The sequence below is a fragment of the Anas acuta genome, chromosome 2 (assembly GCF_963932015.1).
Source record: "Anas acuta chromosome 2, bAnaAcu1.1, whole genome shotgun sequence".
Classification (NCBI taxonomy): domain Eukaryota; kingdom Metazoa; phylum Chordata; class Aves; order Anseriformes; family Anatidae; genus Anas; species Anas acuta.
The window spans coordinates 140,060,211-140,080,168 of record NC_088980.1 but is presented as its reverse complement, the minus strand read 5'-3'; positions in this window follow the sequence as shown (position 1 = coordinate 140,080,168).

The following is a 19,958-nucleotide window of genomic DNA, read 5'->3' as shown; positions in this document are numbered from 1 at the left end:
TGCAATCTAAAACACGTGTTTATTCTTCACCTGCAGACCATCTCTGAAAGTGCTTCCATCTGAATGTATGCAGCTGCTTGAGAAGTGAGATCTCTTGTGGCATGATGCATAATGTTTACATAAAGCCTCCTGCACCTTGGTATCAAAGCAGTGTATAGGACACATACTGCCCTTGTTTTACAGATGAAGTGACTCACCCAGAAAGCCAGCTGGAGAGCTGAGAACAGAAATCAAGACCTCTTAGGTCACAGCCCAGTACTACAGAAAAGAGCTCACTCATCACAAAACCCCTAAAATAAATGAAACCAAAAGGGATGGCAAGTATATACATGTATATATATATGTATACTTTTTTTTTCTTTAAAAATGACATTACAAATACCATTTCCTAGGAGCCATTCAAGTAGAAAACACTTAAAAAAATTCCTAGCAAAGTCAACCCAACTTAAATTTTGCTAATATTTGCAGGAATTTTGGGAAGATTTTGCACGTTTAAGGCATTTGATTTATTGTAAGCTTCTTTTTTATGTTTCAAAAAATCAATAGGCTTTTGTTCAAATAATAAAGCAGGTATCTTTATATCAGCACAAAAGGCTTCTCTTTTCCAATAGTAGGCTCTGTTTTGACAGATGTGTATTCAGGGAAACTTAGCTATTGTTGAATAAAACATTTCCAGAAGCAAAATTGATTAAGTCCCTTTTGTAAAGAAAAAAAATCAATTCTTCCCATTAGAAGTATCTAAAAGATGTTGATCAGGTAGAAATGTAAATAAAGTCCTTTAATCACTAGTCTCCACAGTAGTGTATCCATCCAGAGGAGATTGTTTTTTTGTCTCTTTATAGCTTAAAATAAATTTGGTTCAAATATAGCATGAAGCAGCTTCTGACAAAGTAGCCAGAGTAACCGCTCAAATGTAAATGATACCAAGTAGCTGTCCTGACATTTTGGTATTGCTTTTCTCAAAGATGAGCTGTTCATGCAATAAATGTGTATTTGATAATATATCCAAGTTGGGAACAAAAATATATTTACTGAAAATCAGCGTAGTGGAAAGTACGTGGCTATTTTCAGTTTCTATATATTATCTTCTTATTTCATATAACAAAGACTGCACTCAAGATCTCTTGATTAGTAATTGTAAAGGACTATTAAAGATCATGGAGGGCTATTAACATAAAGATGCAAAGACTCTAGCTCTGAAAGTCCCTAAGCTTCTGATTGCTGAGAGAATATGCTGGTACATGCTGACCTTACACTTTGCCTTAGATACATCAGTATCTGCTGTAGGCTACTATCTGAGACAATTTCTTGATAGATGGACCTTTGATTTGATCCCGTCTGACCTCGTGTTCTCAAAACTTTGTGTTTGCCTATAGTGAGAATATCAAGTAGTTGCTTTGACATTGTGGCAAAGAAGAAACTACAAATCAGTAAGTCACAGTCTTACCTTTTTTCCCCTCTTCTTACAGGATTGGTAACCATGGCTGGAATATCTCTTGAGAGGTCATTTTCCAGTCTTCTGGAACTTCGTTCACCCTGCATCACTCCTAAAAGATAATTGCTCATGGCTATGAAATTGCGTTACCCAATTCCCTGGGCACTCGGGTGAATTTTACAAGGCTCACATGATTTGAAAATTAATATTTTATCTATGTAACCTCTTTTTCTGCTTTCTGCTAGCCTAAGTTCTTAATAAGTTCTAAATTCTGTGTATAGTCTGAGTTGTTTTAGACTTTTTAATGAGGTAAAGAAAAAACTAGGCTGAAGGACTTCAGCCTTCTGAGCATCATTTTCCTCTCTCCCTCTTCACAAAGCAGAAAAATAGTTCATTCCTTTTTTTTTTTTTTTCTTTATAGTGTAAATAGAGTGCTTCCTTACCACCTTTTCTTCTCTTCTAGCAAGATCGCATTTTCTCTCTTTGTCTGTTGCCCCCACAAATATTGCACAATACTATTGTAACCAATATTATTTGCCCTAATTTCCCCAGTGTGAAAATGTCTTAATTTTCAGGTCACTCTTATGATGAGCTAAACCAATGCTTACAATGTTTATTTCTCTTTCACGTCTTCATGTTTCACATATGCTTGTGTCCTTAAGCTTTTGGTTAGGATTAGCTAAATCTCCTGAATGCCTTTTTCCTTTAAGTTTCTGTTTCACGGGAGCACACCAGCTAGTTTGTTGAATTTACTGAAGGTCTTTGTTCTTTAGGGCTCCTTGTTTCCAGGCAGAAATAATTTGCTGTACCAGCTCTATATTGTGTCCGTTATTATTATTATTATTATTTTATTTATTTTTTTTTTCTGGAACAGGTTCAGCTTGGCAAGCAGCCTGGTGACTGGGTTCCCCGTTCCAACCCGCCTCCATTCGTTCCTCACCCAGCCTTTCTTTGATGTAGGCAGAAGTGGTCTAAGACGGAGATTTTTTGGCACACTTGCCATTTGCCAAACTAAGGAAAATATGACTGGCTTACCTATAGTATCAAATGGCAGTGCACAGCTATCGAGATTGGAAGTATCTTCACTTAAACTTCACAGGATATTGAAACCAGTCTGAGCAAAGAGACGAGTTAGAGACAAAAATCAATATTGGACAGTGCTGAAATGCCTCTGTTCAGCTGCTGTTTTAAGTGGCTTGTACAGACCTTTCAAATCATGTTGCCAACAAATGGAGGAAATACAGCTTTTAAAAAGTCAGAGAATTATTAATAGTGTGTTTGACCTCCAGATCTGCACAGTCTACAAAAAGAGCGTCATTTGTCATATGCCTAATGCCTTATGCCTAATTCTGCAGCCTCTGTTGGGAAGCAGTTGCTTGTAGGAAGAGTGGTGTGCAGAGAGTGAGGGTCAAACCTTTGGGTCCATGATGGACTGTGGGAGGGAAGGAGACAAGTATCTGCTCACAGTCAATCCCTGAACAAAATGGGAGGGGTACAGGAACTGCTCACCTCATCCATCATTCACACACTAATGGTATTTCTTGTCTTTGTGTGAGAGAGAACATTGGCTGTGCTGAGTGTACACTTTCAGCTGTCTAGCAGGGACAGAGAAGTATGGAGAGAAGCAAATGTGAGATATCTTCATGAAGAAACAAATGCTGCGGCCGCCGTCCTGGTGTCTGAGGAGTGATCTGGGGCCCGGCAGCTCTGGCTGGGCTTCTCAGGGGACTGCTCTGTTGTGGGCCATCTGCAAAGAAGCAGCCTGAACCTCTATCAACTTTAACCACTGTCTAAGTAACCTAAAGTGACAATTCATCTCTCTAATTGCTGTTGTTAGGTCAGTTTGGGACAATGCCTTATCATCTACAGGAAAAAAGGAGAGGTAATACAGACAGCATGTTTATAGGTAAAATTAGTCTGTCTGAGAAGGGGAGAAAAATGCCACATATTGGGCTGAACAGATCTTTACATTGATTTTTGGAAGCAGAGTCCTTCCAGGAGCACCACAAATGCACGTCTTTATTTAGTGCTCTGATTCAAAGAGCTGTCAAACTTTCTCTTATCCAGACGACTCCCATTTGTGTTCATGTCTGCGGCAGTTCACCGTCATAAATTATTTCTGTTTGTGCTGTTCCTGCTTTCCGCTTTGATGCCAGCTCCACAGTTCTTCATAAGCTTCACATACACCTGTGTGCATACAGAACCACTTGAGCACAACCACTGCGGTGGCACTGAGCACTGTCCAGCTGACAAAGGTACTACTGCAGCTTCATGTGTGAGCCTGGTAATGGAATAGGTTTCTGTTTTTATAAACAGCCTTAAATATCCTTTTAAACACCTACAGAGATTTTTGTCTAAGGGCCCAGATCTCGTCTATCAATGGACTTGCCTGTGGTGAGTGCTCTGCAGCCCAACAAAAAACAGGTACCTAATCTTTGGCTGTCCTACGTATTACCTGGTTCTGGACCCATTGTGTAGGAAGAAAAGGGCAATTATTTCACATGTCCCCTCCAATTCAGATGACATTAAGCCTACTTTTCAGCTGGGTGGCTGAGTTAGCCTGAGATAAAATTTGAGGTCAGTAATAAGTTGCTGTTCCTGCCCAGAGCAAGAAGAAAGGAAAGGAGTTGTGACTCAGAGAGATAAACAGCTCCTGGGGATGCTCCACAGCACAGCAGTAATAGCTCAAGGCTGTGGCTCAAAATCACAGTCTAAATCACAGTAAACAGAACAGTTTTTAGTGACTTTTTTTCTTACAAGGTTGAAGGTTAGAATTCAGGCCATGGAGAACCGACATGAAAAGTTTATACAATATTTAAGAATCCTTCACTGAAAATGGCCCGCATCCCATTTAAAAGTGCTACAACACACAACAAGATGCTTACTTAAATAAGTACAGTCATTTATTTACACATAAGGTGAGCCAATGCATTACAATTTAGGAGGACAATATCCAAACATCACAGGATGCGAATCTGCCACAGCTCCAAAGGAGAGACCATCTCCCTTTGGCTTGAGCAGAAGTTGCTATCATTGGATACTGAAGTCAGTCACTATGTTCATCCAAGATGTGAGCTGCCACTTATATAGGATCATGTTTGCTTTCATTTCCATTTTAATAAAGGTATTCTAAACGCTTGCAGACACCTGTGCATCTTATTTTTTTTTTTATCTTGGTGAACAGAAGGGGAAAAAATAAGAAAAATATTTTTCATGCTTCTTTTGTCAGAAGAAAGGTATGGAACTTAGAAGAAATTGGGAGGGGTTGAAGGTCTTGTCAACAAGTAGGTAGAAATATGGATTTCGTAATGTAAATAGCTTCAATCAATAATTATTGGGGAAATACCTTTCACATTTCATATTGAACTGAATTTAGTCAGCTTGATTTATGCTGTTGTAATACTGGAGGCTAATCGAGAATGTCAGTCCAAACACATGAAAAAGAAAATCAAAGACAGGCAAAGAGAGGAATACAAAAACAATGGGTAATGGATGTTTTGGTGGTGGTCAACATTTTTCAAGTCACGATGTATCTATTTACTAAAACCACAGATTATTCATTCTTTAAACTAATGAACCATAAAGTCCTGATTTTAATAGCAATGTCTCCATAAAATATGTCCTCTAGATATGCTCAATGTATTCAAGGCCCATATTCATTTCTATTTTAGTGGAGGGGAATGTGAGTTGCCAGTCATTTCTTAGGCTACACTATATAGGCCCAATTTTGTTTCCAGTGATAGTAATAGCAAAAACTTCTTTCAGTTTGGACAGACCTTACATTCTCTCTTAAATCATTTTGTCATCTTTCAGAACTTTTTTTTTTTTTTTTCCCCAATTAGTTTGAGGACACTCTATGTTCTCCATGTTCTCTAAGGACCCCAAGACCTTAGGCAGTGGCTTCATGAACAGCTGAACAAATCCAGCAGCTTTCTGATGCTCCAAATTTGAGTCTGGTTTTTCCTTTTTCTCCACAACTGTGCGGGTGGGCACAGACAGAGCGCTGCCTGAGCTGTGCAAGCTTTTGAGCTAACCAGACACAGAGCCAACTCAGCTCCTGAGAAGCACAGAGCTGCCGTAGCATGGCACAGTGCCTGAGCAATATACTCTGCCTCTCAGCATATTAAAACAGCTACGTGGTTTGTGGAGTGGAAGAGCCTCATGCATGGCTAATCTAAGTTTGGGCAAAGGGAGCTTGACCTGACTGTGGCTGCATCTGTAGCCCTACGTCCTTAACCTTCATGTCAATTGTCCTTGATGCTCTGCCAGCTCCATCTGTATCCTCACTGCTCTCATCCTTCACCCTCCCCTCTCCTGCTAATTCTCTCTCTCGTATTACTCAGTGTCTTTGCTATCATGAGCTGCATGTGAATGCTGTGTTTATTGTTCAAGATAATGCATTTCTACTATCTCGATGAAATATGTGTATTCTATTTAGTTTATTGGCTAATTAAACTAATCTCTCAAAAACCTTCAAAATGTCTTCTGCCCTTCTGCAGTGAAGCTGATTTATTTTTTACTGTGCCAGCAGTAGGAAAATGGTCCACATGCCCTGCAGAAAAGTTCAGTTTTCATATGCTTTTACAGGAACCAAAATATTTCAAAATAATAAACTAAGTCAGATTCAGATATTCAGTTATCTTTGGCCAAATGATCTGTAGCAAAAGAAGCATATGGAAAGTATAGGCATTGCCTGATCTTATCCCTTAAGTTGACAGATAAATAGTTTGCCAAAACAGAGATGGCTTGGAAGTTAAGAAATAATGTTCTTTGCTCAGAAAGGTGTCCTGATGGCTATTCCTGTCCTTCAAGTTGGTCACTGGATGACACTCTGTGTGTCACCTAAAAAAAAAAAAAAAAAAGTCATTTTTCCTCTACATAAGCAAGCACCACAGGACGCTGTAGAGGAGTTTTAGTTTTTCTGCCTCCCACTAAAATAAATAAATAAATAATATTTTGGTTAGCTTTTGTCAGTTTGAAATGAAAATACGTGAAATGAGTAGCTGAAGCCTTTTGCACAAGCATGTTAAAATGATTTTTTATCATTTTGTGATTTCTTCCCTGTCCGTAGTTCATCTAAAACTAGTCATGAACTGCAGTCTTTGACAAATTTACTTCTCATCACAATGCCATTAATCATCACCATCTCAGTTCAACATCTATCTGCTGCATTTTGATCTCCTCATTTTTGTGTGGGTTTGATTCATGAACACCAGAAATAAATTGCAGATACTGGGTATTTAAACATTTTTTTCCACTGGAGAAAGCAGCTTCTAAATTAAAAGAGTCAGATATCTGAGGCATATATCAGTTCATGCTTCCCATCAGCAAAGGCATTTCATTATTTTGCCACTTGCTTAGCTCATAAATGATGTCATGCACTTTCTTATTTACTTTTTACAGTGCAGAGCATGGCTACCTGATAAAAACTCTCTCTCCTCCAAAGTTAGAAATGTCATTTTTTTTTATTTTTTTTATTTTATTTTTTATTATTATTTTTTTTTTTTTCCAGAGGAGACTCAGACTCTTTTGGATTAATAAGAATTTTTCCAACTTACGATAAAAAAGCTGTGAATAATAAAAATCTGTATCCTCCAACTGGATTGTTAGCATGAGTTGAAAATGCAAACAGCTTGTAATTAGCTGCAGTGTGTGAAGAGGTTTATTCTCTGGCCCTGAATCAATGGGAGTTTTGCCAGTGACTGTGCCCACATTCTGCAAAATTCTCGGAAAGGAAGAAATATTTCTTCCATAGCTGGTGAAAATAGATGCAGCAGAAATGAAATCTGAGGTTTCAATTGCCATTGATCTTGCTGATGTGGAGAACCAAGTCACACCTGCAGAGCAGGGCAGTGTTTCCCTGCAGCGTGATTTCCACCAGCACCTTCTGTTTCCTGCCTGTTCTGGCAAAGCCTGGAGGGATTCGCTGGACCAAAAAGTCCTCTGAGCACTAGCATGAAGCAAGCTCAGCTTCCAGCAAATTTATGCCTCACAGCTATTAGAAACTTATCCAAAGACGTGGTTGATGTTTTTGCTTCTCTGCGTTGTCTGGTTTCTAACAAGGTATGAGCTGGCACTATGCTTCTCCCTCAGCTGGAGCATTAAAGGTCCCTGTCTCCTGTTCCACTGCTAACTTTCACTAAGTGTAGCAATATATATGACATTTCTCCCAAATTAGATTGGGATTGGTTAATAGGATCAATGTTTATGGAAGAAAGGGTGCCGACAGACGTGCATGTGAGCATACATACACAATGTAAGTGTATGAGCCTTATTTCATCACACGGAAATGGCCTGCTGAAAAGACACCATCACGAGGAGAAAGCAGGCTGGTTTTTGTTTTGGTTTGATTTGGTTTTGATTTGGCTCTAACAAGTCTGTTTCACAATAAATAAATAAATAATAGTAACAATTCTTGGTTGCTGAATGTGATTGTAATAAGTAAGATTTGGTTTTCTATGTGCATGCTTTCAGCATTTCCCATCCTGATAGGATATTTGATTTGTTAATAAATCATGTTCAGAGGTGAAGCTGTATTTTCCTAAAGCAATCACCCATTAAAATTATACCAGCACAGGCAGGAAGAAAGTACAGATTAAACAAGGTCTAAACCAAAGGCACTTTGAAGACCAAGTTTCTTACATTAGTCCCTCCTGGGAAACGTATAGGCACATTAATTACTGTCTTTTGCCTCCAAGTTCTTCTGCACTGTACTGCTACATACCTATGTACAAAGGCACAGAGAGCATCTCCTTATTATCTAATACCAAACAAGGAAAGCAAAGCATGCTGCTTCCACAGTTCAACAGAAAATTGTATTTTGATCTTTCCTAAGCAAAGGAAAAAGGGGGGTTATGATCTCGCCTTTTGAAGCAGCACTAGTTGACAGTGAAGCAAAACAGTACCAGACCAGCTCAAAAGCTTTATCATGACGGTGAAGCCCCATGTTCTGCGTTGTTTAACCACAGATACACACACAAGTACAGGATGTTCTCACCCCAGCCTATAAATACTTATTGGCAACCAGAAATTGATAGTAGAGGACACCTGGATTCTGCAGATGGATTTATAGCCTGCCCAGCAGCTGGTAGTTAAGCAAGTGAGAGTAATTAACGACGTGAACACTTGGCTCAGGATTCTGCCTCCCTGGAAGTTTAAAAATCAGGAATAATGGTTTTCCTAAAAGAATAGCAGTAGTAACTATTATTTTAATTGTAATACATGCCCTGTGTGCTGTGCAAGGCAGGAGATCAGAGAGGTGACTACAGTCCCTTGTAACCTTAGATGCAGTAGCTGATTTTAACTGCTCTTCACTGAAGCTTTCATGTGCTTTGCTGGCCTGAGTTAGAGCTGCTGGGCCACCTCATGCATGCCACATACAATACCCACTTTGCTTCTGTTCTCCACACATCGTCTCACTCACCTTACTTCCCTGCCTCAGAGCCAGGAGCAGCAGGAGCATCCCTTCTCTGCTCCTGTGCGTGGCCAAAGGAGCTAGCAGGGAACGCACTTCTCTCCAACCCACCTCGTACATATTCTTGCTTCCCAGAAGGAAAGGGGAAGAGAGGATGTTCCCTGAGGAGCTGCCTCTGGATAGCAGTGTCCACAGGTTAGGCTGGAGCCAGGACTCCCATTTATCGCACTTATGTGGGCATACGGCTAAAAAGGTAAATTAGCCTCCATGAATAAAATATCTGTCAGGCGAAACAGAGTGGCGTACATTGCCTCTGAAATGCTCGCGTGTGCGTGTGCCAAGAAAGGCGATCTCTGGGCACTGAACATGCACAGAGTGGGGTTACAAAAGGCCGATTCTTCATGCAAGCAGGGCAGGAGAGTGCCGTGTCCCATAAAACAAATTGCTACTGTTCCAACTCCTGAGAACAGGCGGCAGGAGAGGCGGCTATTGAGTGCGCCGACTATCTTACCCTCTGTGAGGATAAATGGCTGTCATAGAAAAGGCTGCTTCAGTATTTCTGGAATGCAGCAGGATAGTACATCAGGCTAGTGGGAACAGGTAAATGGACCTGATTTACTTATATCAGAAAGGCTCTGTATTGTTGGATTTTGTTTTCCTTCCAGTAGCTGATCAAGTTTTTATAAGGTCAAGAGGCATTTGACTCCAAGCATTCAATCCATTAGGAATGGACAGGAGTGAATTAGTCTAATGTCAGCTCAGAAAAAGATTCATTCAATACAGACATATTTTATATGGGGAAAAAAAAATAAATAATGCTGCCTCTGCTGCAGTTTCATATCAGTTATTTCTTACATTCTTAGGAAATGCAGAGCTTGAGTGACAGATGTTCTTTATTTTATTAAGCACAGCTATTACATAGCATTACTTATTGTTTCTTAGTTCAGTTCAGTGATTAACATTTTCTGCACCTCTTGAAGCAATAAAGTAGAAAAGAGAGCCGTAGGCAGCAGAGAAGCTCTTCCAACCTCCTTCATTCTTCTGCACAAGCATTCATTGCAAAAGCGAAACACAAAACGGGTGTTTTCTCCATGTGCCTATTGTAAAATGCAGAAAGGAAAAACAGAAGCTCCTGAATGAGATATACCAAAAATAGGTTGTTAGATTCATCTCTCACCTGATGAACAGATGGTTCAGTTTCAATCCTAGAGCTCCAAACTGTGCAGGGTTCTTCCAAGATACCACAAAGAGACAGAGGATTCTGTTGAGCCTCACTCTTTTTCTGGGAGGTCTGTTCTTCTGTAGCCCCTTTCTCCCACGCTGCAACTGCATCTGCACTAAACCCAGACCTAAGTGGATGCCCACTGCACTGCCCACCTTACCCAAGTAACACCGGTTCCTCTGCACAGCTTAACACACATATCAAAAGGGGCCTCTAAGATGCCTCTCTCTGAGCAGTAGGCTGATTCCTACCCTTGTGCATGAGCACCTTTGATGAATTTCCTTGGAGAAATGAAAGCTGAAAGGTACTGCTTGGAGCAGCCTGAGAGATGAATTAGGAGTTGGGGATGGAGATTAGTGTAAAGGAACTCTCAGCGGACTGCTAGAGAGTCATAAGATGCAGATGTTTCTTAGATGAGGAATAGTCCCATGAGGCAATTCCTGGCAGTCTCAGCACTGAAGCCACATGATATTAGATAACAGACTTATGAACTATTTTTCACAGAGGAAGGGGAAAAATATAACCAAATTTGTCTTTTTGGCTCAAGTGGTTCTAGCACTATACCTCATCTATACTCCTGGGGAATTGGTTTCACATATTCAGGATCTCAAACTGGCCAGTTACATAATAAAGCCCTTATAAGCCCTGTTATACTGCTAGTGAGATGCAATTAGACAGAGAGCCACAGAGAGCCCTACCTAAATGCTGCCAAAAGAAAACAGAAATCACACTCTTTGCTAAGAGAACATGCATGTGTGATGGAAGGAGGTGTTGGTAGTGAGTAGGGAGTTAGGTGTTAAAGCATCTCCTTATTAAATTGTTTATTCTATGTCTAAATCACAGATTATTTATTTATTTATTTATTTTTCTTGAATGTCACCAATTAATTGTAATCCAGTCCCAGAAAAATCACTTTAACAGAACTGACTATAGGAAACACACAAATAAAGCACTAATAGACATCAAAAATTAAATCTCACAGCTGGATGCATTACTCTTGCCTTTGTATCAGGTAAGGAAGAAATCAGGTTCAAAATTAACTTCAGTCTCACACTTTGAACATTGAGAATGAAACAAAATAGTGTTTTTGAAGTTTTATAAAAGGAAATCACCTAATCACATATTCAGAAAGCAGTGATTCTGGCAATGTGAGGGGGAAAAAAGGAAAAAAGGAAAAAAAAAAAAAAAGGAAGAAAAAGGTATAAAGTAATTTGTAAAGGAGAATATTCGATAAGAATAGTGTAATTTTCTCAAGTTTTTAATTTTCCTAATGGCATATATTAATTCACAGAATTCAGTTCATAATTCGTGCAATGCACAAATGTGCTCACAAATTTCTGAAGTTATTTATTTAGCTTTGACAGTTGACTTTTGGGTCTAATAATAGAGAAAAACAAAACAAAACAAACAAACAAACACACACATCTTAGACTGTCCATTATACCTCCTCAAAAATGTAGGATGAATTTCTTTGATACTTTCCCTGGTGTCCAGGCCCTTTTTGGTCATATTGTCTTTTTCCTTACAAACCTCATGGGTTTGGTTCTATTCTTTCCTTAGTTTATAAGTCTTGCTGAATACCTTGGTATTTTCTTCTGAGTGGTCTCGTCTCCAGTGTTGTCAATATTTTTGTAACTTATAAAAATATCTAAGGACCAGATCTTTAAAGAGAAAGCAGCACCTAACTGTCCACTTTAATCTACAGCCCATAGAATAACTGAAGAAAAAAAGACTGGGAATCTAAAAACGAGACTTTCAGAAGACCCTCTCCTGAAAACAATCTTGTCTGCCATTCTCAAGACGCAACAGCATTACATTTAAATTTTAAGATCTTTAACTTGAGGTTTTATTTGGGGTGCATTGTCATCACATCCATGTTTCATATCAGGAACCTGACATTTTTATTCTGTCCCTGCAGCAATGTTGCTGTGACAGGGAACTGCTGTGAACACACAGTTCAAAGCCATTCTTATCATTCATGACTGCTGTGGTCAATAGCTATCCACACTGCTAATAGAATGTCTTACATGGAAGTCAGTTTGTGATTGCTTCTATACTGAGAAGTCAATGAAGGTCATTTAAGAACACAAGTCATGGCCATGTTGCTTCCTTTATCTTCCACTTTAATCTGATCTCTTTCCTCCTACTTTTACCTGTAGTTGATCCATTGGTAAAGGTATTCGTTCCTGTATGCCTAAACTATATAGGACATATGAAAGAAAAATAGATAAGCAGGATGACATGTTAGAGGAGACCTTTTGAGGTTATTTTGGCCAAGATCTTCCTGAAAGTGGGGCTGACTTCAAAGTTAGATTAGGCTGTTCCTGACTGTGTTCAGCTGAGTTCTGAAGAAGGAGACTCCCGAGCCTCTCTGGGCAACTAGTTCCAGTGTTTGACCACTAGACTACTTATGAAGATTTTTTTTTTTTTCTTGTATATAACCAGAATTTCCCATGTTGCGAGTTGTGATAGCTACATCTGTTCCTTTGCCTCCTCTCTAACCATCCCTTTGGTAGCTGCTGCAGACAGCAATTAGGTCACTTTCTTCCCACAGGCTGAGCAAAGGAGCTCCTTCAGACACTGCTCTCCACCAGGTTCTCCAACCTCTTCAGTGTTGTGGTGACCCTCTGATGGACTCAGTCCAGACTGTTGGTGTCTTTCATGTAGTTGCTGTCTGTCCTGCTGTACTTAGCACCTAACAGGCACACAACAGGCCCAGCGTGGGAGACAAAGCTCAACCTCTTCTGAGCTTGGCAGATTAATTAATAATAATAATAATTAAAAAAATATTATTTCTTTTTATTTTGTTGTGTTTTAATTACCTTAAATAAAACTAGGAGACAGTTCAGGATGAGTGCTATTGATGCCATAGTAGTAACTATGTACTTAACATATATTGTTGAATAAAAGATTTATTTAACACAGTCTTTAACGTTTCACTTGATGTTGTACCTTGTAAATCAATTAAAGCTGTTATTATTCTTATGTAAAAAAATAATAATTAAATGGCATATGAAAACCAAACAAAACAAAGAATGCCTCCTTGTCTAAATTCTGGCCTCATTTATCCTTTCTGCCTACAATAAGCATTCACCTAAAAAAAAGATGCTGTTGCACATTAAGAAGAAAGAAGATAAAAATGCTCAGATACACTGAGGGGTGTTACATTAAAGACAAAACACAAAATAAAAGCAGACAGAAACATTAAATGCATATTCCTTTCCAGATGCAGAAATCTTATGTATTCCATAGGCATTGCTCCCTCTAATGGGAAGTTAGTGTTAAAGTCGCATGTAAAGTCTGCCTAATATGATCCATAAACATTTGTGGATATGGCTCACACCACTCACTTTCTGGAGGATTTCTGTTTTTGTTTACTCACACTGGAAAAGAAGTTACCGTAAGCCACACAGGGGATGAGAAGACGAATGCTGTAGCAGGGGAGAAGAGCTTGTGAAGAGCTGGATTCACTGGGCAATGGTTAAGAGAAGAGAAATGTTATGTATCATATGAACATGAGAAACAAATATAAACAGTAGCCACAGGTAGAGGGAGCCTAGTGGAGAGGCCACAGAAGACACAAATGTATACAGAAGTGGTTGCACAGGAGTAAAGCTAAATTTCAGAGAGCAACAGGAGATAAAAGGTGAAAGAAAGGAGTGGAACAGGCCCAGAGTTTTGGGGTTTTAATCTGTAGTATCATGATGATGCACCTACTTCTGTTTATTTTCAGGTTGCACATCAATTGGGAGACTGATGTCTTCATGTGAAGTCCTCCGTTATTCTTGGACTTCAGGAAAGAGCATTAACTGAGGGTATTTGGTTTTGCTTTTTCCTCTAATTTTGTTTTTGCCGGGAAAGATCTTAAAGCATCATTGGATCTCACCTCTGATTCATCCTTTCCAACCTGACCTCAGAGGAGCCAGGGACCAAGACCCAGCTTGGGAACTGCAACTCTGGCCTGAAACTAACAAAAATTACCACAATTACCATCCACTTCCCACAAAGCTGGAAAAACAGAACCTCAGCTTTCTTCCATGTTGCCTTGGCTATCTTCCTTTCAATGCAGCACATCTTGTCCAGGTTTTGTTGCGGGAACTTACAGGACAAAGCTCACAGTTGGGAACATATTGGCTCCCACACTGATATTCCACCACTTAAGAAAAGGGTTAAGAAATGAACCTAACATTGTAATTCACAAAGAAAGTGTGTTCCAAAGTCCTCTGAAGTCAGTGAAATTAAGCCCACCAACGTCACCAAGTACTGGCTTAAGTCCTTAGTAAATACAGTATTTATAAAGGAATCATTGTACGTAGTGGGTACAAAAAAAAAAAAAAGATGTCTCAATAATAAGAAACCACAACTGAGGAAGGAGTAAAGGCAAAGAATGAGGCAACTCCTGTTAGGAGAAGGCAAGTAAGTTGTCATACTTTGATATGCCTCTTATTCCTTGAATAGCTGTTGCCTCTACAAATATCTTTTTCCTTGGTTGATATTCATTACTTCTATTCCTGACAGCAGTTGTACTATACACACTGTTAAATTAACACCATAAATTACGTATTGTGCCCTACAAGAGTTCTTCCAGTCCTTTCACAGGTACAAACACATCTAAGCACACTGGCACCACAGTGTGTACCCTCCTCTTGTGCAGAGGAACAGCCTGTGGAGAGATAAGACAGCAGCACTGTGAGTGCTGGAAGTAGCATTCCCTGGATCTGACAGCTCTTGGGCTCAGTTTAATAAGGATTTATCTGTACTCTGTGGAGGTATTTAGTACACAGTGTCTTCACATTAGGGTCTGAAGGGTGCTGCCACCATCACCTTATGTGAAGTTCAGTCAAATGGATTGTAACAAATGTTCAGAATTTTGCCTAACTTAAGACAGCATTATTAACACGATTAAATGTATTAAAATGTATTTTCTGCTTAAATTAGCCCACATAAAGTAGGTTTGCAAGACAGCTTGTCAAGCAAGCTCACTTCTTGTTAATGGCCTGATCTCCTCTCTCTCCTCCCAGGGAGATCCACCATATAGGCGACCATCATATGTCAGTGGACATGCTTCAGATGTCATAAATTTAGGGAATCAAGTTCATAATTGTTGAGAATGTTCATTGGTCATAGAAGACCGATTCCTTTTCCTTTGCCTGCTTCTCTGCATGTATATGCTTAATATAAGATATACATGAGGAAGGGTTTATTTGTCCACAAGATAATGTGGCTTTTTATGCATTGAGTCAACAACAACAACTCTGCATTTGTAGGTGTGTAAACATACAGGATTTTACCTGAGATTGAAGAGCAGCACCCAGGTGCAGCTTCTCTCAATTCTCTCGTGCCACCAGAGAAAATTGGTGCTTGGATGAGAGGGTGCCCACTGCTGTGGCTCTCTCCAAGCATTGCAGCAAAGTTGCCCTCAGGACAGTAGGAGCTGTGGCAATGCTGCCCATGGAGCATTTGCTTTTGGGGGGACTGCATTTGCCTGATTTGTTAATAGGTATTTATTTACTCGTTACATCACCTTCTTTTCTTAAGGAAACAGCAGCAGCCAGCACAGTACTGAGAGTTTCCAGCAGGGAGCAGCATTTATTCATCTGTGAAGGAGAAGAGGCTGCAGCCTGAAAGGATCAGGCTGGGATGGATAGACTCTCAGGATTCCCTTGCTTTAGAAAAAATGTTTGCAGACGGATGGACAGCCGGTGCTGTGAGGGGTATAGGAGGGAGGAAAGGTTAAAGACATGACACTCGCCTCTCTTGTCCTCTTCATTGGTGCAATGCCTTTTAGAGAACCGCTTGGTATTTGGGGTGAAGGGTCGCATGCTCAGAGGCAGCGCTGGCAGAGCAGCCGGATCAAAACATTCACATTTAGGGAAACATTTTCATCAAAAAGTTCACAGTATTCTCTTTAGTTCAGAATGTCTACTTCAAGGACTGGAAATCCAGAATAAGCTTTCACTAATAATATATGCATATTACCAGCACCCTAACACTATAGTATAATTTTCTCTTGGAAAACTAGCAAGGTTCTTCATCCATCTAAGCACTATCTGCTTTGAAAGTATTTTATATCAAAATAACTTTCTAAGGAACTCTTTCTTTCAATGAAATCTTAATTTAATTTTAAATCCAAGGTCTCAGACAGTTCAACATTTCACAATATCACGTTTGGATGTGATATGAAATAAGTCTTTGAGCCTTCCACAGGGGGCAGAGATAATCACACTGTGAACAAGTGCAAAAGAAAGTATTTCAGTATTTGGAAACTATAGCAGAAAATCCTCTTTGCTATGTAAGCAAATTTATATTAAAAACAGTATTATAACATTTGTTGACAAATGGGTGTTCATGGAATTACTCTTTGCCTATTTCTTCCCACAGCTACACATAAGTCCTTTTTACCTTGCCCACTTTTTAAAGCATACCTGGCTGAAACCTTCCCAGCAGACAGTGACAGCTACTACTTATCCATATTAACAAAACCATATACCCCACTGACAGCATCTGTGGTACTGATGCAACGCTTCCTAGCTGTACTCACACCAGTCCACCCATCTCAGCTGTACATGGCAGCCTCCTGGAAGTGGCTGCATCCCAGTGGTGGGATCTCAGAATGGGTGAGCCAGTTCAGGCTGAGACAGATAACAGTTATAATCTATGTAGACATACCCAAACAGGCTGTTTTTCATCAGGGTAGATCACAAGATCAGTGAAGCTAAAACAGCATGTGTTTGTGTGAGGGCTCTACAAGATTCTGGGGCTCTCTGTGAGTCTAATGGGTAAGGCCTAACACCTCAGGCTTTCAATCTCCAAGCTTAGTGGAGGAAAGCAAGTCTGATCCTACCTCTTACTGGAATGTTATATAATTTTCTAGTGCTCTGGACTTCCCTTCAGTCAGAAATGTGCATAGCCACAAATCAGATAAAACCAACTTTTACAGACATATTCACTTTCATTATACTTATTCTCTTCATGTTTCTAAAAGTTTCTTTTAATAAGATTGTTATGATCATTCAATTGTCTTAAATATGCATTCCCACATCTTCATTTGCCTAGATTTATTTTTTAAGTATAAACTTTCTTTGTGTAAACTTAACTTTGCATGTCCTGGATTCATAATGCTTGGTTCTGAGATAATAACAACATTCCTGTAATATTTTTTAATCCTCAAGTTAATATATTCTTTTAGTAATAACTCCAGCTTAATGTATCCTCGTTTCGTGACATCTCTTAAGTGTTTTTAAATAATTAAAACTGTGCACATATTCTCTGTATGAGAAGCCCAAATCCGGTACCAACATTGTCTTTCCACTGATTTGGAATCTGGCAGTCTTAGTATCAAATTTCTTTTACATTTCAGCTCTGAGGAACAGAACTATCAGTACAGAAGACCCTCGCAAAAAATCACCAACACAACTCCAATGGCACTAATGCTGCAATACTGGTTTTAGGCCATGGCCAATGTACATTTGTAAACTTTCTTAATTTGAAATTTGGAGATCAAGTACACAAGTAGACCTGAATTAATTAAAAGGCTTGTGACCAAGAAATTTAGTATGTGGCTTGAAAGTAGGTGGGTGTAAGGGACACATACACAAGATGTGGAGGAATAATTATGCTGGGTAGATGTATAGTCTAGCCCAGAGCCATGTGTTCATCAGCCACCAAAAGCAGATACCTAGGTGAAGAGCATAGGAGCAGTGCGAGGATCTGGCATTACATCCCTCAGCACTCTCATAGTGTCCAGCACCTTATGGTTTGGGAACTTGCCTGGGAAGAGATGCTGTCTTCATATTAGTAACCTACAGCAAATTTTGTCTTTGACGATCAATCCAACTTCTCCTGCACTCATGGGAACTGTGTTCCTACAGTCTTCTGTGTTGAGGAGTCCCACAACTCTCTTACACCCTGAACAATAAGCTGCCTCCCTCTGTCCTGAACCCATCACACACTAGCTTCACTGGATGCCCTCAGTTATTACACCAGGAAAGGTGGAAAAATGCACCAGCTGACCTCCCTGCAATGTCTTCTGCCACCAGGCACTAACAGCCAAGGACACAGACTTCACTTAGAGCTACTAAAGCCACTAGGGCTATGAGCACGACCAGCCCCTAAGGATCTGCCCCTCTGCTCAGAGCAGTGTCATGCCAGCAGCTCTCGAGGAACCTTTCCAGCCCTGCTGCTCAAGCTGCACAAAACCCCAAGGTTCTTTGTCTGCAGCACATGCTGCAGTGTGGTTGCTAATAGCTGAACTCGAGTTAAATGAACCACAGCCTAGCCACAGCAGCACAGAGCTCAGCAGAGGGTAATTTACCCTGCCTCTTAGCAGGGATCCTAAAGAGTCATGACAGGTCCAAGTAATCCGTCAGAGAGCAGCCTGACAAGCCAGCAGGCTCTCTCTGGATGCTAATGCGTTACAAACAATAGACTCATTATATGCAAATTAACAGAGGAGGTGCTGATTGGCCACTGCATCTACAGAGCCAACTGCTCCATGTACGAGTTAGTCGGGTCTTTGCTTGAGCTGCCCTGAAATCTGTGAGTTCAGAGAATGCAGTTCCGGCGGCCTGCACCTTTGTTGGGAAAGGACTGGGCTTAAATCTGGAAACAGTGCTCAGCGAGTGAAGTCCATGGGGGAAAGAACACAAACAAATTGATTCAGACACTGGATTTCTGAAGCAGCCCTGGTTTTAATTAATTTTAATTCCCAACTCCATTACACGTTTACTCATCGAATGTCAGAAAATCCATCTGAATCCATGGAGTGAGTTCTGTATTTGTGGCACAGATATACTGGTGGTTTTTTATACATTACACAGAGCCCTTTCTTACATCGGAGTCCAAGCTAAGCTGTATGAGCAGGGCTGCAGCAGGACACTGCATGAGAAACTGGGGCAGGTTCCCACCTTGGTTCAAAGCTGAACACAGAGCTGCAGTCAACTGCTTACTGTTTTCTCCAGTGATATTTGATTGTGGGAAGATTGTGAGTCTTCTGATGCCAGTGTGCAAAGCTGATCTTAATTAAAATATTCCATTGAAAATGTTTCATAAGATAGGAATACAAGGCTGACGCCAGTCTGTCACAATTCACTAGACCACTTGAAATCTGGAAGCAGCCTGGCAGGTCAAGAGCTGCTGTTGCTGTACTGCAGCCAAGTGGAGTCCCGGACACAAGTTTTGGCTTTTCAAAGGGGTGTTTTTGTCCTCTTTTTTTTTTTTTTTTGTTTTTTTTTTTTTTTAAACACACAATTTTGAATGTGTTTATGGTGTTTTTAGGTAGATAAGAAGCCTGTGGGGTCTCTATGACCCTGATCTGTTCATGGTAACAACGTGTAGGCTAAGTAAATATTGACTTCCACAGACATGGCAGGAGACAGAACAATTTTAAAATCATATTTATAGCAGTGCATCTAGTTACCCAAATACACACATCTATTTCTGAAAATCTCAACCAGAGTACCTTTTTGTAATAGGTCCTCAATTTAAACAACAACAAAAAAAATCTCTTTCCTGGGAAAAAAAAATCTACATAACTGGGGGGCTCAAGGCATCTACAGCAGATGTACGCATTGGTGAATATGGGGTTCACCTGTATTCCTGTTGTGTTCCCATTTTTGATTTTTTTTTTTTTTTTTGCATAAGAAAGTACTTAGCACACAGGACCTCCAGCACCAGTGCTGTTACATCAATGATGACCATACCATACAGTGCACAGAACACTTTGCAGGCTTTTCCTAATTAAAGCTAATACTAAACAGCTATTTCAGCTGTACACATAGGATAGGGGAATGTGACTCAGCCAACACAAAAAATATTTTGCACTTACATTGTGCTCTTCTTCCAAGGATTTCAGTATGCTTTCCAAAAGAATTAATTTAGCCTCACAA